The sequence below is a fragment of the Microtus oregoni genome, unplaced genomic scaffold, assembly GCF_018167655.1.
Source record: "Microtus oregoni isolate MIOR12 unplaced genomic scaffold, Mior012 000064F_ref0000363, whole genome shotgun sequence".
NCBI lineage: Eukaryota > Metazoa > Chordata > Mammalia > Rodentia > Cricetidae > Microtus > Microtus oregoni.
This window is the reverse complement of record NW_024543874.1, coordinates 10073688-10089841: the sequence shown is the minus strand read 5'-3', so window position 1 is coordinate 10089841 and position 16154 is coordinate 10073688. Positions and strand designations below refer to the sequence as shown.

The following is a 16154-nucleotide window of genomic DNA, read 5'->3' as shown; positions in this document are numbered from 1 at the left end:
TTAGGGAAAGAAACCTGGTGCTGGGGAAATTCTCAGGAATCCACAAAGATGACCCCAGCTAATATTCCTAGCAATAGTGGAGAGGGTGCCTGAACTGGCCTTCTCCTGTAATCAGACTGGTGACTGCCCTAATTGTCATCCTAGAACCTTCATCCAGTAGCTGATGGAAGTAGATGCAGAGATCTACTTCCAGGAGTCCAGTTGCAGAGAAGGAGGAGGGATCACATGAGCAATGGGGGTCAAGATCATGATGGGGAAGCCCACAGAGACAGCTGACCGAGCTGGTGGGCGCCTATAGACTCTAGACTGACAACTGGGAAGCCTGCGTGGGACCGAACAAGGCCCTCTGAATGTGGGTGACAATTGTGTGGCTTGGTCTATTTGTGGGGCCCCTGGAAGTGGGACCAGGATTTATCCCTGGAATGGTTTTTTGAAGGCCACTGCCTATGGAGGGCTACCTTGCTTCAGCCTTGATGCAGTGGGGAGGGACTTGGTTCTGCCTCAATTTGATATGCTAGGCTTTGTTGACTCCCCATGGGAGGCCTTACCCTCTCTGAGGAATGGAGAGGAGTGGGAGTAACAGGAGGAGGGGAGGGAGGGGGAAACTGTGGTTGGTATGTAAAATGAATAAAAATTTTAAAATAAAAAATACTCAAAAAATTAATTTTTTTTTAAAGGAGAAAAATTCTGTTGTAGAAACTGCAGTGTGACACAGTGAGTCATGCAGCAAATCCCTTTATCCATATATTTTATGTGCAGGTGTTTATGGAAAAGAATCATTGTTCCAGTTCTAGGCCCCTGGTCTTTGCTGCACCATCAACGCTGGGCCCTCACTGGGGCTCTTACTGGACATGCTGTTGCTGCTCTATGTCATGGAGATCCTGCAGCCCTGGGTCTGCAGAACCAACTCCCCCACTGTGCTCCAGCAGGTCACAGATGGGGTGGATGCTGGGGTGGGCCAACCCATAACCCTGGTTCTGGGCCTGGGTACTTACAGGTTAGTCAGACCACCCCAGGCCTGCGTGTGGCTCTCCTTGTCCTGCTTAGAGTGTCAAGCTCTGGGCAGGACCATGCTTCCTTGTCATAAAGAGATCCTAACAGTACCCAACTGCCAGGCATCAGACAGGGCTCCTGGTTGGTGTGGAGGTGTTGCTGGAGAGCAAGTCAGAAAGCCCAGGCTGTGATCTGTTGAGTTCTGCCAGCCCCAGTCAAATGACATGGGGCGGAGGTGTAGCTCTTGTATCTGTATTTTGCACAAAATTGGTTTCTCTATAAAACATCTTTCAGAACAAATTTCTACATGTGCGCCATCTGATCAAGAACCCAGTCCTTCACCCTCACCAGGGCATTCTTCGTTTCCCCTCTCTCCTGTGTGAAACTCACTTTTCTACATGTCTACTCCTGAGTGGCTCTCTCTGTCTCTATCTCTGTCTCTGTCTCTGTCTCTGTCTCTCTCTCTCTCTCTCTCTCTCTGTGTGTGTGTGTGTGTGTGTGTGTGTGTGTGTGTGTGTGATGTGCGCACTGAAAGTGGAAGGGACCTAAGGAAACACCTGAGGTTTTCTCCCGTCCTCTGCACACATCACCTGAGACAGACAGAGAGGAAGGAGAGACCATGTTGAAATGATGAGTGAGCACAGGTGAATAGGTGTGAAGAGGACAGCACTGATCAGGAGGAACGTGGTGAGCTCTGAGAGCTTCAGTCCTAAGGCACTGTTAATATTTCTGGAACCATCATAAGGATACAGAAGCCCTGTGCTGAGCCCAAGCAGCTGAACCCCTAAGCAACGACATTAGGGAAAGCTGGCAGGCTTCAGCCAGGGATTCAGGAAGAGACTAAGCAATGTCACTGTGTTTAGGCATCATCCTTCTGTACTCTAAATTCTCTCCCTGTATTAGTACTTTTCACTTCATTATAACAAACTACCTGACAAAAGCCAAGTTAAGGAAAGAACGAAGGTTTTATTTGGGCTCACTGTCTAAGGGGGCACAGTCCATTATGCTGGGGAAGATGACACATTTTCTCCACAAACAGGAAGTGAAGAGAGAGATGCATGTTAGTGCTCAGCTCACTGTGGTGCTACCCACATTCAGGATCTGACACCCTCTTCTGACTAACCTGGGCACTAGGCACATATGTGGTACACATACATACATGCAAGCAAAATGCTCACATCTCCAGCCCCCGTGCAAAAAGCGTAGAAAGGTATAGTGTCCCTGTTATCCCAGAACTGGGAAACAGGCACAGGAGGACAAAGATGAAGAGAGAAAGGATCTGGGAGAATTGGGGGCAGCTTGCACCCAGTGCAAGGAAGGACAAGGAGGGGTTGTCAGTATAGCCAACCAGTAAACTCCGGATGCAGTAAGAAACCATGTCTCAAAAAAACAAACAAACAACAATAACAAAAAGTATATGCCCATTCCTGACACACAAAAGCAAATGTAAGAGTTAGGGGGCACCTGGATTTGAACCAGGGACCTCTTGATCTGCAGTCAAATGCTCTACCCCTGAGCTATAACCCATTCTACTCACATGGAGTTTAATTAACATATTTTACTCCTAGAATCACACCCATATCAATTATAACCTATTGACTGACATTACAGCACCAAACCTGAGTCAAAGGAAACCTGTCTTCTGCTGTGTACTAAAAGACAACTACCCTGGAAGTTCTACAGCTGTGTCTTCTCCACAAACCCTAAGACTAGCTAGTGCCTACAGAAGCTTAGACCTGTCTGCTAGAATCATCCTTAGCATCAAAGCCAGAGCCCACCATGATGGAGACCTACAAACAGAAACTGTAGACCGAAATGTCTTTTCTGCCACACTTAATGGCAAAGTCAAGCCTGACCCACCTGGGCCAATACAGAGTTCACAGCACTTCCTACACAACTACAGACTAGGATATATGAGGGCCCCTCCAATTTCCTCTTCGGCTAAAATAGGTAAATATGATGGACAATGAGTTTCTCAAAGAAATATTTAAATGCAGATTTGGAATTTCTGAGTCTGAAAGCAAAGATAGCAGCATAGATCCAGACCAGGAAATACTGCCAGCAATGGATCCCATCTAACTCAGATCTGGCAGCCAGTAACAAAGCCCTACCTCATCTAGAAAAATACGTACTTCCACCTCCTCAGCAAACCAAGGGCAAGTGTTTACTCCTCCCTCCCTCCCTCCCTCCCTTCCTCCCTCCCTCCCTCCTCCTTCTTCCTCTCTCTCTCTCTCTCTCTCTCTCTCTCATCTTTTCCTCTTAAGGAGCTTTCTTCTTCTACCCACACGCCTCTCCCTTGGACTCCTATCCACCTTCTCATGAGGTGGCCCAGAAGCCTCTCTTCTACTTGCCCAGCCTGAAACATGGAGGGATGCTGCCTTCTGCATGGAGTTCTGCATTCAAATTCTCTAGCTCTCTCCCACCAGCAACAGGATACACTGCCAAGCTCTGTGGCCAGGAATTGAGGGCTGAGCAGTAGAAGGCTCTGGGTCCAGCACAGCAGCATTGTGAGAAGTGTTTCCTAGGTTACGAATGGGAGCAGTCAGTAAAGTGACAGCCTGTGTCGCACCTGGAAGGAGAAAGAGCTGAGATCTTAAGGAGGGATGAGAGGGAGCCCAAGAGAAAGAAAAGCAACCATGGGGCCTGAAGCTGAATGATGCATTCAGGGCCTGTGTTTGCATTTTTTAAGTTGAAATCTGTGCAATGCTCCAGGCTCCTGACTTTTTTGGAATACAAGAAACATTTTTAAAATTTGTATTATTTTATGTATAAGAATGTTTTGGCTGTATATGTGTCTGTGCACTGTGTGTGTGTGTGTGTGTGTGTGGTACCCACAGAGGCCAAAAGAGGGCATCAGAAGTACACTTGAACACATTGGCACAGGAGACCACTTCCTAAATATAACCCCAGTAGCACAGACACTGAGAGAAACAATTAATAAATGGGACCTCCTGAAACTGAGAGGCTTCTGTAAAGGAAAGAACATAGTCAACAAGACAAAATGGCAGTCTACAGAGTGGAAAAAATCTTCACCAACCCCACATCAGACAAAAGCCTGATCTCCAAAATATACAAAGAACTAAAGAAACTTGACATCAAAAATATCAAATAGCCCAATAAAAAATGGGGTACAGACATAAACAGAGAACTCTCAACAGATAACTCTCAAATGGCTGAAAGACACTTAAGGAAACATTCAACATCTTTAGCCATCAGAGAAATGCAAATCAAAACAACTCTGAGACTCCATCTTACACCTGTAAGAATGGCCAAGATCAAAAACACTGACAACTTATGCTGGAGAGGATGTGGGGAAAAGGGAACACTCCTGCATTGCTGGTGGGAGTGCAAACTCTAAATATTTGTCCTTATACCCACAAGGAAGTGTAGTTCTCACCCCTCATCAAGAAAATTTCTGTTTGCAACAGAGACCATTACAGAAAACCACAACTGATCAAAACACAGAGAACAAGAGACTGGGGCCCAGTGCTGACGTATCTACAGCACAGCTCTTACACCTAAGGCTCAGGGATACTGCAGAAGAAGCGGGGCAGGGCAAGACTGTAAAAGCAGAGGAACAGGAAGTGAGGCTACATCCATGAAGTCTCATCACTGTGGCTGCCTATACAAGTCCTGACCAGGACGACACCAACAGACATGCTAACGTGGAAAGGGGAGAGCTCACAAGGCCTCAGCCCGAGACAAAGAGCTATAGGCAACCATGGAGTTATGAAAGCAGAACTAGTCTTCCTTAGGGAAGAGCACTTATTGATTATCCAGTACCACATGGTCAGCTCTGAAATCTGATATCACATGGCCTGAGTAGGTTATATTTAGAAGTGTGTGTGTGTGTCAACAATTAAAGAAAAAGAGGCCATAATTTGAGAGAGAACAAGGTACAAAGGAAGTGTTGGAAGAAGGAAAAGGAAGAAATGATATAACTATAATTTCAAAAGTTAAAAACTATTTTAAAATCACCTCAGTAACCCACTTCTTCCAGCTAGGCCCCACCTCTTGAAGTTTCTACAGCCTCCCAACATAGATCTACTAGCTGGAGGTTAGGGGTTGGAGGAACCAAGTCTTCAACATATTAATTCGCCTTTGGGGACATTTTACATTCAAATAATACAGAAAGGATTCTTTCTTTTTCCATATTTTTTCACTAAAAAAAATACTTTTCATTTTACATACCAAACCCATTTAGTTATCCCTCCTTCTCCTTCCCCTTCTCCCAATCCCTCCCTCCCCGCTACAACCCCCATCCACTCCTCAGAGGGGGTAAGGCCTTCCTTGGGGAATCAACAAGGTCTGGGATACCAAATCGAGGCAGGACCAAGCCACCCCAACTGTAATCAAGGCTGAGCAGGTATCCCACCGTAGGGAATGGGCTCCAAACATCAGTTCATGTACCTGGGACAGGTCCTGGTGCCACTGCCAGGACCCCCGCTCAAGATCAAGCCACGTAATTATTGTCACACATTCAGAGGGTCTAGTCTGGTCCCATGCAGGTTCCCCAGCTGTCAGCCCACAGTTTGTGAGCTCCCACCAGCTCGAGTCAGCTGTCTCTGTGGTTTTCCCCATCATGCTCTTCACCCTCCTTGTTCATATGATTTCTCCTCCGGCTCTTCAGCTGAACTCCAGCACTTGGCTGTGGGTCACTGTATCTGCTTCCATCAGTTACTGGATGTAAGTTTGATGATTACAATTAGGGAAGTCACTAATCTGATTACAGTGGAAGACCAGTTCAAGTACCCTCTCCACTACTGTTAGGAGTCTTAGCTGGGTCATCCTTGTGGATTCCTGGGAATTTCCCTAGCACCTGGTTTTTCCATAACCCCATAATGGCTCCCCCATCAAGATATCTCTTTCATTGCTCCCCATCCCTGTGCCTCCCCCAACTCAGCTATCTCAAGCCTTCATGTTCCCATCTCCCATTCCCTCCTTCTGCTCCTTTCCCAGTTTACCCAGGAGATTATTTAACTTAACTGTTTTCCTTCCTGGGGCCCTTTATGTGTGTCCCTCTTAGGGCCCCTATTTTTCCTGGAGTCTCTGGATTGTAGCCTGGTTATTCTTTGCTTTATATCTAATATACACTAATGATTAAAAAAATACCATGTTTTCTTTCCAGGTCTGGGTTACCTCACTCAGGATAGTTTTGTTGTTTTTTTTTTTTAGTTTCTTCCATTTGCCTGCAAATTTCAAGATGTCATTGTCCATTGTGTAAATGCACCACATTTTCTTTATCCATTCTTTGGTTGCTGGGCATCTAGGTTGTTTCTAGGCTCTGACTATTACAAATAATGCTGTTATAAACACAGTTGAGCAAATGTCCTTGTGGTACGATTGTGTAGCCTTTGGGTATATGCCCAAAAGCGGTATTGAGGTAGACTGATTCCCAATTTTCTAAGAACCCGCCATACTGATTTCCAAAGTGGCTGTACAAGTTTACACTCCCACCAGTAATGGAGGAGAGTTAGAAATGATTCTTTCTAATGGGTCTAGCCTCAGCCTGTGAATCTGCCCATCTTTATGAGAACTCCACACTTCCTTCCTTTCTCTAAAATGAGCTTTGAGCTCTAGTTCAATACATCCTTCTATATTTTATCCAAGACCATCCTTATTTTTGGCTACTGTACTTACTTAAGTACAGTATGTTTTAGGAACTATTTGTGCAATTAAACACACACAAGTACAAACACACTTCCAGTATTTTTTTTGCATTGACATTTTAGACAAATGCAGGGAGAATCTATATAATTCTGATAACGAGGTTCCCATCCCACAGTCATCTGTCTTCTCAGAATTTTGGTTCATCAGTTACTTTTCAGAGTTTTGCAGTTGCAGAAATTTTTGTGTAATTTTTGCTCTTTTTTGGTTAGGAAGGATGACAGTTAATCATATAAATTTGACTTGATTTTAAATCACCATGGAAACTGACCTGTGGGTATTCATGAAGATGATTTCAGAAAAGTTTAAACTGGCGAGGGAAGAATGAGCCTAAAGGTGGGGTGCACCAACCCACAAACTGTAGTCCCGGACTAAGTAGAAGAGAGAAAGGGAGCAGCATCCGTTTCCTCTGCTTCCTGACTGCAGAAGTAACTAAGCCAGTCATTTATGCTTCAGTCACTAAGCACCCCTCACCATGATAGATCATATCCCTTTTAAAACTGCAAGACAAAATGTATCCTTCCTTGAGTTGTATTTGCCAGGTATTTTTCCACAACAATAAGGAAATTAACGATGCAGAAAGTTAACATTTTATGTTATTCTAAACGGAATTTTCCCCCTTTTCCAGTTTCTTGTTGGTACACTGAAATATAATTATTGATCTGATAATTTCAACTTTAAATCCAGAAACATTGCTGAACAGGTAATAATCCTAATTAGTGTGACTCTGGCATCTTTTTAAGTTCTACACATATGATCATATTGAAATGACTTAAGTAACACTATCATGTCCTGACTCCATTGTGCCTGCTTACATACTTTTCAGCTCTCTACACCCCCAACATCCACGTCTGCCCTGACAACACATTTGGGATTTCCAAGATCCTGACCATGGTCCAGATGTAGTAGCCAAAATAATGTTTATAAAACCAAACATAAGCTAAAACAATTTAAAAGAATATAAGTCAAAATTAATTGTCATGTTGTGTTTGCAATAACTGTTGTGTTCTGCCAAAACAAATGTTGCAATAACTCTGACTGCAACCCTAAAATGGATGTGATTATGGGTTTTACCTTTAAGAATGCTGAACCCCTGAGCTTGGGCACCAAGAGGCTGAGGCTCTAGGACACTCTCAATTGTCAGTCAAAAATAAAGGATGGATTCTAATTTGTACTTATATATATGGTGGTCTGTAAATTTCTCACCTATACTATAATAATTTCACCTTCAGAAAAAAATATTGTTCTCCCCTTAAAACCATATATTTTGTTCATTTTTTATCATCTCTTTCCTCCCTGGCTAAGACCTTCATTTATCAAAGATCAGATGTAGCTACAATGAATAATTTTATCTTGTCTTGAGTTTCAGTGGAAAGTTTCACCATCCCACCATTCATAGGATTTATTTAAGTTTACAGAGATTCCTCGGAGCAGACTAAAGAGAGAAAATGCTTGTCCTAATCGACCAAAACCACTTTGAACTATGAACATGTATTCACTCTTTCCAAAAGCTTTCTTCATCTGTGTTAATGGTATATGATTCTTCTCCTTTAATCTGGTATCCTAGCCTGGGTCGTTTCAGAAATAGATCTTGTCAGTTTGTGAGATGAACACAGAAGCCACCTTTCTGGAGTGGGTGACTCACAGACTCAGACACCATTTTAAAGTCAGCACTATCCTCCAGGAGTGTAAGGCATCCTTTCTTTCTGAAACATTGAGATGTCAAGGGCTGCAACTCTGTGTGTGTGGGGTTTGATGCCTGTGCCGCTGGAGCCCTTCTCTTCATTTTTCTGGTCTGCCTGCTCTGTCTTTCGAAGACAGTGGTGTGCTGGAGGCACTCACCGTCACTGTCTCAGCCTATCCAACTCTTTATGCCCAGTAGTTAGTTTTATGAAATTGGATGCATCAGCACCAGGTGTATGTATTCCTATCATTATATCTATGTGGTGGATGACTTGTTTATTTTCTTAATAGACAGTGCTTCTTTGTCACTTTCAACTATTTTAGCTTAAATATATTCTAGGTGCTTTCAGCTACCACTTGGTACATTATTTTCTATCCTTTCACTTTGAATCTGCATGGGTCTTTGCCAGTGAGGTGTGTTTCTTGCTCTGTTTTTTTTTTTTTTCAATCCAGTCAGCTATTCTGCATTTTTTTAAACAGGAGAGTTAAGATCATTCACATTTAGGATTGCCACTGAGTATTATGAGTCCTGAAATTTCGTTGTATTTTTTTCCCGGTTGATGCAAGCACTGTTTACTCATTTGTTTACCCTTGTTCAGTGTAGAAGCTTCCTGGTCACTGAATACAACGTGTTTGATGCCTTTCTAATTCTTGTTTCCAATCATTCTTCTCACCTGATTTCTCTTCTGAGCTGTAATGTTTGTCGCGCATTTCTTCCTCACTTCTGTGAAGAATTCTTCTGTAGCAGAGGTTCATTGCTCATTAATTGCTTTATTTTGTGCTTATCTTGGAAGGTTTTCTCCCCCTGTCCTTCTATTTTTTAGCAGTTTTGTATTCTTATGTTTTAGATTTGTCTGTCAGGAACAAAAATATTTAGTTGGCTAAACTAACTTTTTCTTTCTGTGATGGGGATTCCACAAAAAACCACTTAGGCAAAAGCAAGCCCATCTGGGCAGTGGAAAGGCCAGGCTGTCCACCCAGTAGGCATGGAGTTTAAATCCACGTGGGTGCCAAGTGATGAACGAACCAAGTGATGAACAGACGCTTGAAAGAAATCCCACACTAGCTCAGAAATGAGAAATAGATAGTTATTTAGGGGTAAACTCACAAATCAGAATTCTCTGCTTGAACGGTGGATATAGATCGAATCCAGCAATCCAACTATCTGAACAAGCAGCCCATGAAAAGGAGGGGAAAAGGCTGGATGCAGAGAGGCCTCCAGGTATATAGTATAAGAGGCCACACCCCAGCAGGATGGTAACTACAAGCTGCAAGCCTTCCTACAACAATCATCCATAAGCACTCACTCAGTGTTGACCCTGAACCTGCATCCTTATTTCATACCACACTCCTTCACTATGGCCCACCCAAAACCAGAAACTCTGTCACCCCCAAACCAGGAGCTCTGCCACCTCACAACAACCTCCTGTCTTCAGAAGCATTTTTTATTAGTTGTGTGGGGTTTATTTCCTTAGAGGTCAATTCCTTCTCCAGTTCCTGGAGATAACATCTTGTAATCTCCTTCTTCCTAAAGAATAAAATCAAAAAGTTGTAAAGAGTCTGGGATGTGGACCCTGGGTTCAGGCTGCGGGGTAAAGGACAGTGAGGTTCTGGGTGAGATGCTCCATTCTTCTGGTAAGAAAAGACACCTGCTGATTGTTGAAGTCTCCACTAATGAGGTATGCTCTCTCCCTGCGGGGACCTCGCCCAAGTCTGATGAGATGAGGACCAGATAGGAGCAGTCTGCAGGACCAGAGGCCATGTCACCTTACTAGAAGGAGGAATCAGCTTCTTAGAGCTGTGATTAGAGGTCACCACAAATTGGGTGACTAAAAAGAAATTTATTCTTTCATAGCTCCGGAAGCTAACAGTTTGGAATCAAGTCATCTCCCGGTAGCTGCTGGCATCTTTGGCTCACCTCACCTTGTAAATGCACCACTCCCATCTCTGTCTCTATTCCCACAGTGATGGGGGAGGGTCTTCTGTTTTGTGTTAATTTCATTGGTTAAATAAAGAAACTGCCTTGGCTCTTTAATAGGACAGAAAATTAGGTAGGCGGAGTAGACAGAACAGAATGCTGGGAGAAAGAAGCCAAGTCAGGCAGTGGCCATGATTCTCCCACCCAACACAGACGCAGGTTAAGATCTTCCCTGGTAAGCCACCTCGTGGGCTACACAGATTATTAGAAATGGGTTAGATCAGTATGTAAGAGCTAGCCAATAAGAGGTTATAACTAATAGGCCAGGCAGTGTTTAAAAGAATATAGTTTCCGTGTACTTATTTCGGGTAAAACTAGCCGGGTGACGGGACACAGCCCGCCGCTCCTATTACAACACCACAACCTTTCTTCCTGATTGCGTCTCCCCTCGTCTTTCTATATAGACACCCACCTTATCGAGTTAGAACAACTTGATTATGACTGAGTGACTAATTCTAACTAGATCACATTCACCAGGAACAGAGCTTTAATATATATGGATTCAAGACACAACTCAACCCAAACTTAAGGCCTCCACAAGTTACTGGAGTCTTAGATGTGCTGCCAAGAGTTAAAAGTGCCAATATAGGATGCGTTTAATACACTGGGATTACAATTTAGGGCAGCATTTAGCTGCCAGTCAAGAGGTCCTTGGTTCAAAGTCACATCTACCTTGTTTACTTACTGGTTTTCTGTGGTTGTTTTGCTTTGTTTTGTTCCACAAAAAGAGACCATAAAAGTAACAATCAATTCAGAGTATAAAAGTGAATATCATCTCTGATTAACAACAGGCAGACATGAAATTAAACTGTAAAGTTACCATGGAAAGCTATTTCTCCCAAAGGCAAGGCTCCAGAATGTCAAAACAAGCCCCTTCTTTGAGAAACTACTGTCCTCCAAAGTCAGACTACCAGAACTTCAATGTTTTGCCTGTAAGAATGCAACAATCCATCTAAAGCTCCCAGCTTAAAGCAAATCAAACTTATCTTCTTATAGGCCCGGAGGACTGATATTCAAAATTTGTGTCACTGGACCAAAATCAAGAGTGCAAACAGGTTGAAGCTCCTTCTTGAGGTTCCAAGGGAAAGTAGTATCCTTTTTTCTGGAGGACTCGGGTCGCTTTGGCACAGAGCACACCTGTTCCACCCACAAGAAAAGCTTCAGGCAAGAGGTTCTGGCGTGCAGCACTCCATGTGGAGTGTAGATTTATAGTGAACAAGGATACAAAAGCTAGATCCTGGTGAGCACATACCTGAAGTGGCTTAGTGTGTGGGCTGGCTGTGTCACTTCCCCAGGTCCCCAGTCAGACTCCTGGAGTAAACCAGCCTACTCGCAGCTCTCAGACTCCCTGGTCACAAGGTCAGACACCAGCCAGGTGCTACCTGCAGATGCAGGACTGGCACGTTGCCAGCGCCTTCCTGCTAGTACTGACCTCCCTCATTGGAATGTTCCCCTTTCCCAATAGACCTACTCTCTGAGTTTGTTTCTGGTACCCTGATGCACCCTAAAATTAGAAGCCACTAGTTTAGAACACATTTCAGAGCATTCAGCAAGGTTCCTACTTAAAACCTGGCACTTTGGGCCAACACTAGGTGCCACTATGAGATGCCTATGCTGGACTCTTCTTACGTTGCAGTTCTTACTTCTTCCTTCAGAGTGTAGACAGCAGGTCTAGATCTGGGGCAGGAGTTCTTCCAAGGGGTTTCCGGACTGCCATCAGAATCTTATTCCTAATATCAAGTGATGTCTGTAGCAAGCTCCCTGGATGATTTCTGGGACATAAAATCTGTAGACTGTCCCCAAAGGAGTGATTCAGCACCTGTTCCAATCCTCAAGGTCCCCATCAGTCAACTCTGAAGTCCTTGAGTTGTAGAGGATGTTCCTGCCCTCTCAAATCTGTGTTCCAGTCCCCCAAGTCCCAGTGCCTTAAGAGTGTATAAATCTATCCACATAGCTCCTGGTATGGTCTTTGCACTGAGGCAAGGGGACAATTTAAGATGGTTGAGTAAAGGGTCCTAAACCCAGTGATGAAGAATGAACTCAGTTCCTAATGCTGTGTGTGCCTGAGAAGCATGTTAATTTTGACATTCTGTTGCCAGATGCCTGCTATGAAGGACACAGAGGACAGAGTACTGCCTCTTTTTTTTTTAATTCCAGAGTTGTTTTAAAATAAGTTTCCTCATGGTTTATTATTATTATTATTATTATTATTTTATTGCTTTTACTGAGCTCTATATTTTTCTCTGTTTCCCTCCCTCCCTTCCTCTCCCCTCCCCTTCTACCCTCTCCCACGGCCCCCATGCTGAGGACTGACTCTTTAGACCCTATCAGTCATCAGTGCCGGTGCCAGTCTTGTCCCAAAAAGCTCAAGATTGGGAAGAGAACCCATTGTTTGTTTTATATTGTAGAGGTAAATTTGTAGTCAGGCAAGTTTGGTGGCTCCTGGGAATCACAGTTGAATAAATACCCATAGCAATATTTTATAGATATGATGAGCATGGTTACACAGGTATAGGCACTATTTAGATCCTAGTCATCATTAGGGGGTATAGCTCAGGGGTAGAGCATTTGACTGCAGATCAAGAGGTCCCTGGTTCAAATCCAGGTGCCCCCTGCTTTTCTATTATTATCATTATTTTTATTACTAAGGCTAAGTGCTGAAAACTCATTCTTTATTCTAATCCTAAAGCTAAGGGTACTGCACTTCTTAAAATCTCAGAGAAAATTCATTGTGATTTAAAACTGTGTCATCAAAAAAAAAAAAAAAACTGTGTCATCGAGTGCCACAGACCCAGAACTGCAAGTCCCTCCTACCCAAGCTTCAAATTTCACTTACCAAATATAATTATTTTTTTTCCTTTTAAAGTGTGCATGTCTCTCTCTCTCTCCTCTCTCTCTTTCTCTCATTCTCTCATTCTCTCTCTCTCTCTCTCTCTCTCTCTCTCTCTCTGTGTGTGTGTGTGTGTGTGTGTGTGTGTGTGTGTGTGTGTGTGTGTGTGTGTCTGTGTGTGTGTATCTATGGGGGGGCACAAGTGCTGGGCAAGAATGTATATGTTAAGGCTATAGGACAACTCAGATATTGTTTCTCGGGTATCATTCACTTTTTGTTGTTTTTAACACGATTTCTTACTGGCCTGGAACTCACCAAGTAGGCTAGGCTGGCTAGTCAGTGAGCCTCAGGAATCAGCCTGCCTCTAACTCCCCAGTACTGGCATTATAGTACATGCCACCATGCCTGTCTTTGTCATGTGGGTTCTGGGGATCAAACTATCCTTGAACAGCCTCAGGGACTTGACCTATCTGGAGGGTCCGGTGAATGAAGAAAAGACAATTAAAACTCATAGCTTAAAGCAAATCAAACTTATCTTCTTATAGACCCGGAGGACTGATATTCAAAATTTGTGTCACTGGACCAAAATCAAGAGTGTGAACAGGCTGAAGCTCCTTCTTGAGGCTCCAAGGAAAAGAAGTATCCTTTTTTTTTTGATTTTCAAGACAGGGTTTCTCTGTAGCTTTTTGGTTCCTGTCCTAGAACTAGCTCTTGTAGACCAGGCTGGCCTCGAACTCACAGAGATCCACCTGCCTCTGCCTCCCGAGTGCTGGGATTAAAGGCGTGCGCCACCACCGCCTGGCTGAAGTATCCTTTTTTTCTGGAGGACTTGGGTCACTTTGGCACAGAGCACACCTGTTCTACCCACAAGCAAAGCTTCAGGCAAAAGGTTCTTCTTACATTTCTTAGTTACTTTTCTTTCCTTCCTTCTTTTCTTTCTTTTTGTTTTGTTTTTGTTGTTGTTTTTCAAGACAGGGTTTCTCTGTATAACAGTCCTGGCTGTCCTGGAGCTCACTCTGTAGAGCAAGCAGGCCTTGAACTCACAGAAATCTGCCTGCCTCGAATGCTGGGATTAAAGGCACATGTCACCACCACCAGGCTTAGTGACTTTTCTATTGCTGCAATTAAATAGCATGGCCGAGGTAACCTATAACAGAAAGCATTTAATTTGGCTACTCTAACCTTGTAAAGGGGTAAAGTCCATGACGGCAAAGTGAAGAGAACTCACCATTGATTCACAGCTTTGAAGCAGACAGATGTAACAAACCTGTTTCAGCCAGTTCCTAAATAATGACATGTAGACTTATTAATTATGAAACCTCAGCCTACAGCTTAGGCTTGTTCCTAGCCAGCTCTTATAATTTAAATTAAGCCATTTATATTAAACTACATTCTATCATTTGGCATTACCTTTCTGTCTTGTGCCTCCCGTTTCTTCTGCACGTCTCCTGGAGACTCCCTGTGCCTAGATTTCTCCTTTTCTTTTTTCTCCCTGGAAATCCCATCTATACTTCCTGCCTAGCTATTGGCTATTCAGCTTTTTATTACACCAATCACAGCAATGCACCTTCACACCAGTGTACAAATAGAGAGACACACTAGGGATGGGAGTCCTTTGAAACCTCAAGACCCATGCTCAGTGACAGATCTCCTCCAACAAAGTCACAGCTTCTAATACTTCCTAAACAGGTCCACCAACTGGGGAGCAAGTATTCAAATATATGAGCCCATGAGGGTCATTCTCACTCAAACCAACACACCTAGCAAGCACAGTATAAGATAAAAATAGATCATAGGCAAAATACATTGTTGGAAATAGCGTTACTTCCGAAAATTAAAATTAACTATTCTCTTGGAAAATACTACAATTCTAAATACCAAATACCAAATACACAAAGAGAAAAACAGATAAATACATATTCTTGAGATTTTATCACAGCTCAATAACCTAAAATAATTCAAAAGACAAATAAATGATACTATATAAAAGGCATAAGAAACACAATCAATATGAATGGTAATCTCTAACTAGCTCATTACAACCGATATTAGAATATGAACAGTCTTCTGAAGGAAATATGAAACATTTCAATGTTTCTTGGTTTACTGACACAAAATAAGTCTCAGAAAATTCTAGCAGGTGTGTGTTACCCCTGACCCATAATAGCTATGGGTACAACTCAACACAAAATAATAAACTTACTTAAAATCTTATGAGAGCCGGGCGGTGGTGGCGCACGCCTTTAATCCTAGCACTCGGAGGCAGAGGCAGGCGGATCTCTGTGAGTTCGAGTCCAGCCTGGTCTACAGAGCTAGTTCCAGGACAGGCTCTAAAGCTACAGAGAAACCCTGTCTCGAAAAACCAAAAAAAAAAAAAAACTTATGAGCTTTCTCTTGCTATTTTTTGTAACTTGATTGGGTGGTAAACTTTATCACAACATCCAAAGTTTGGATACACCCATCACAGTCAACATCACAGTCTCTGAATATAGGGTGAAATCAAATAGCTTGCAGCTTCTGTAAAAACCTCATCATGGGAAATTCAAATGTCTTTTTAGGTTAACTCATGGATGAAAAAGAAAACCATAATGTAATCAGAAACTATTTTAAGTCCCAGGCCTTTTTCATATGGAGAAATGGACAGTACAGCTCACTACTAGCAGAAGCTAGCTGTTTCATTTGAGCAAAACAGCTGACTTGGTCTATCCAATGCGTTGAATGGCCAGGTAACCAAATGCCAAATATGCAGAAAGCTAAGCCCCTGAATATCAATTTCCTGAACAACCAACCTAAATTACTGAGATTTTTCAAAAGCGTACCATTTCTGCTCCACCCTTTGTCCATATACAGAGCTCATGTGTGATTGTTGAGATCAAACTAGAACCACTCACATTCAACTGACAGAATCGCTTGTGTCAACCGCTGACAGAATGCAGTCAGGAAGCCATGGCGATAACAAAGCCACAGGGCTTTCCTCAAACATATTTGCTGATAACAAAAATG

General features: G+C 43.1%; 1 long non-coding RNA gene and 2 other non-coding genes across 6 annotated transcripts in view; 1 reads left to right on the top strand and 2 right to left on the bottom strand.

The window, feature by feature from the left end:
* Positions 1-16154, bottom strand: part of LOC121439954 — a 77659-nt gene that overhangs the window by 59957 nt on the left and 1548 nt on the right. The gene's annotated exons all lie outside the window — the stretch shown is intronic.
* Positions 2449-2520, bottom strand: Trnac-gca. The gene has a single exon. It is a non-coding gene; the product is annotated as a tRNA-Cys (tRNA).
* On the top strand, positions 12864-12935 carry Trnac-gca. Its single transcript has one exon. It is a non-coding gene; the product is annotated as a tRNA-Cys (tRNA).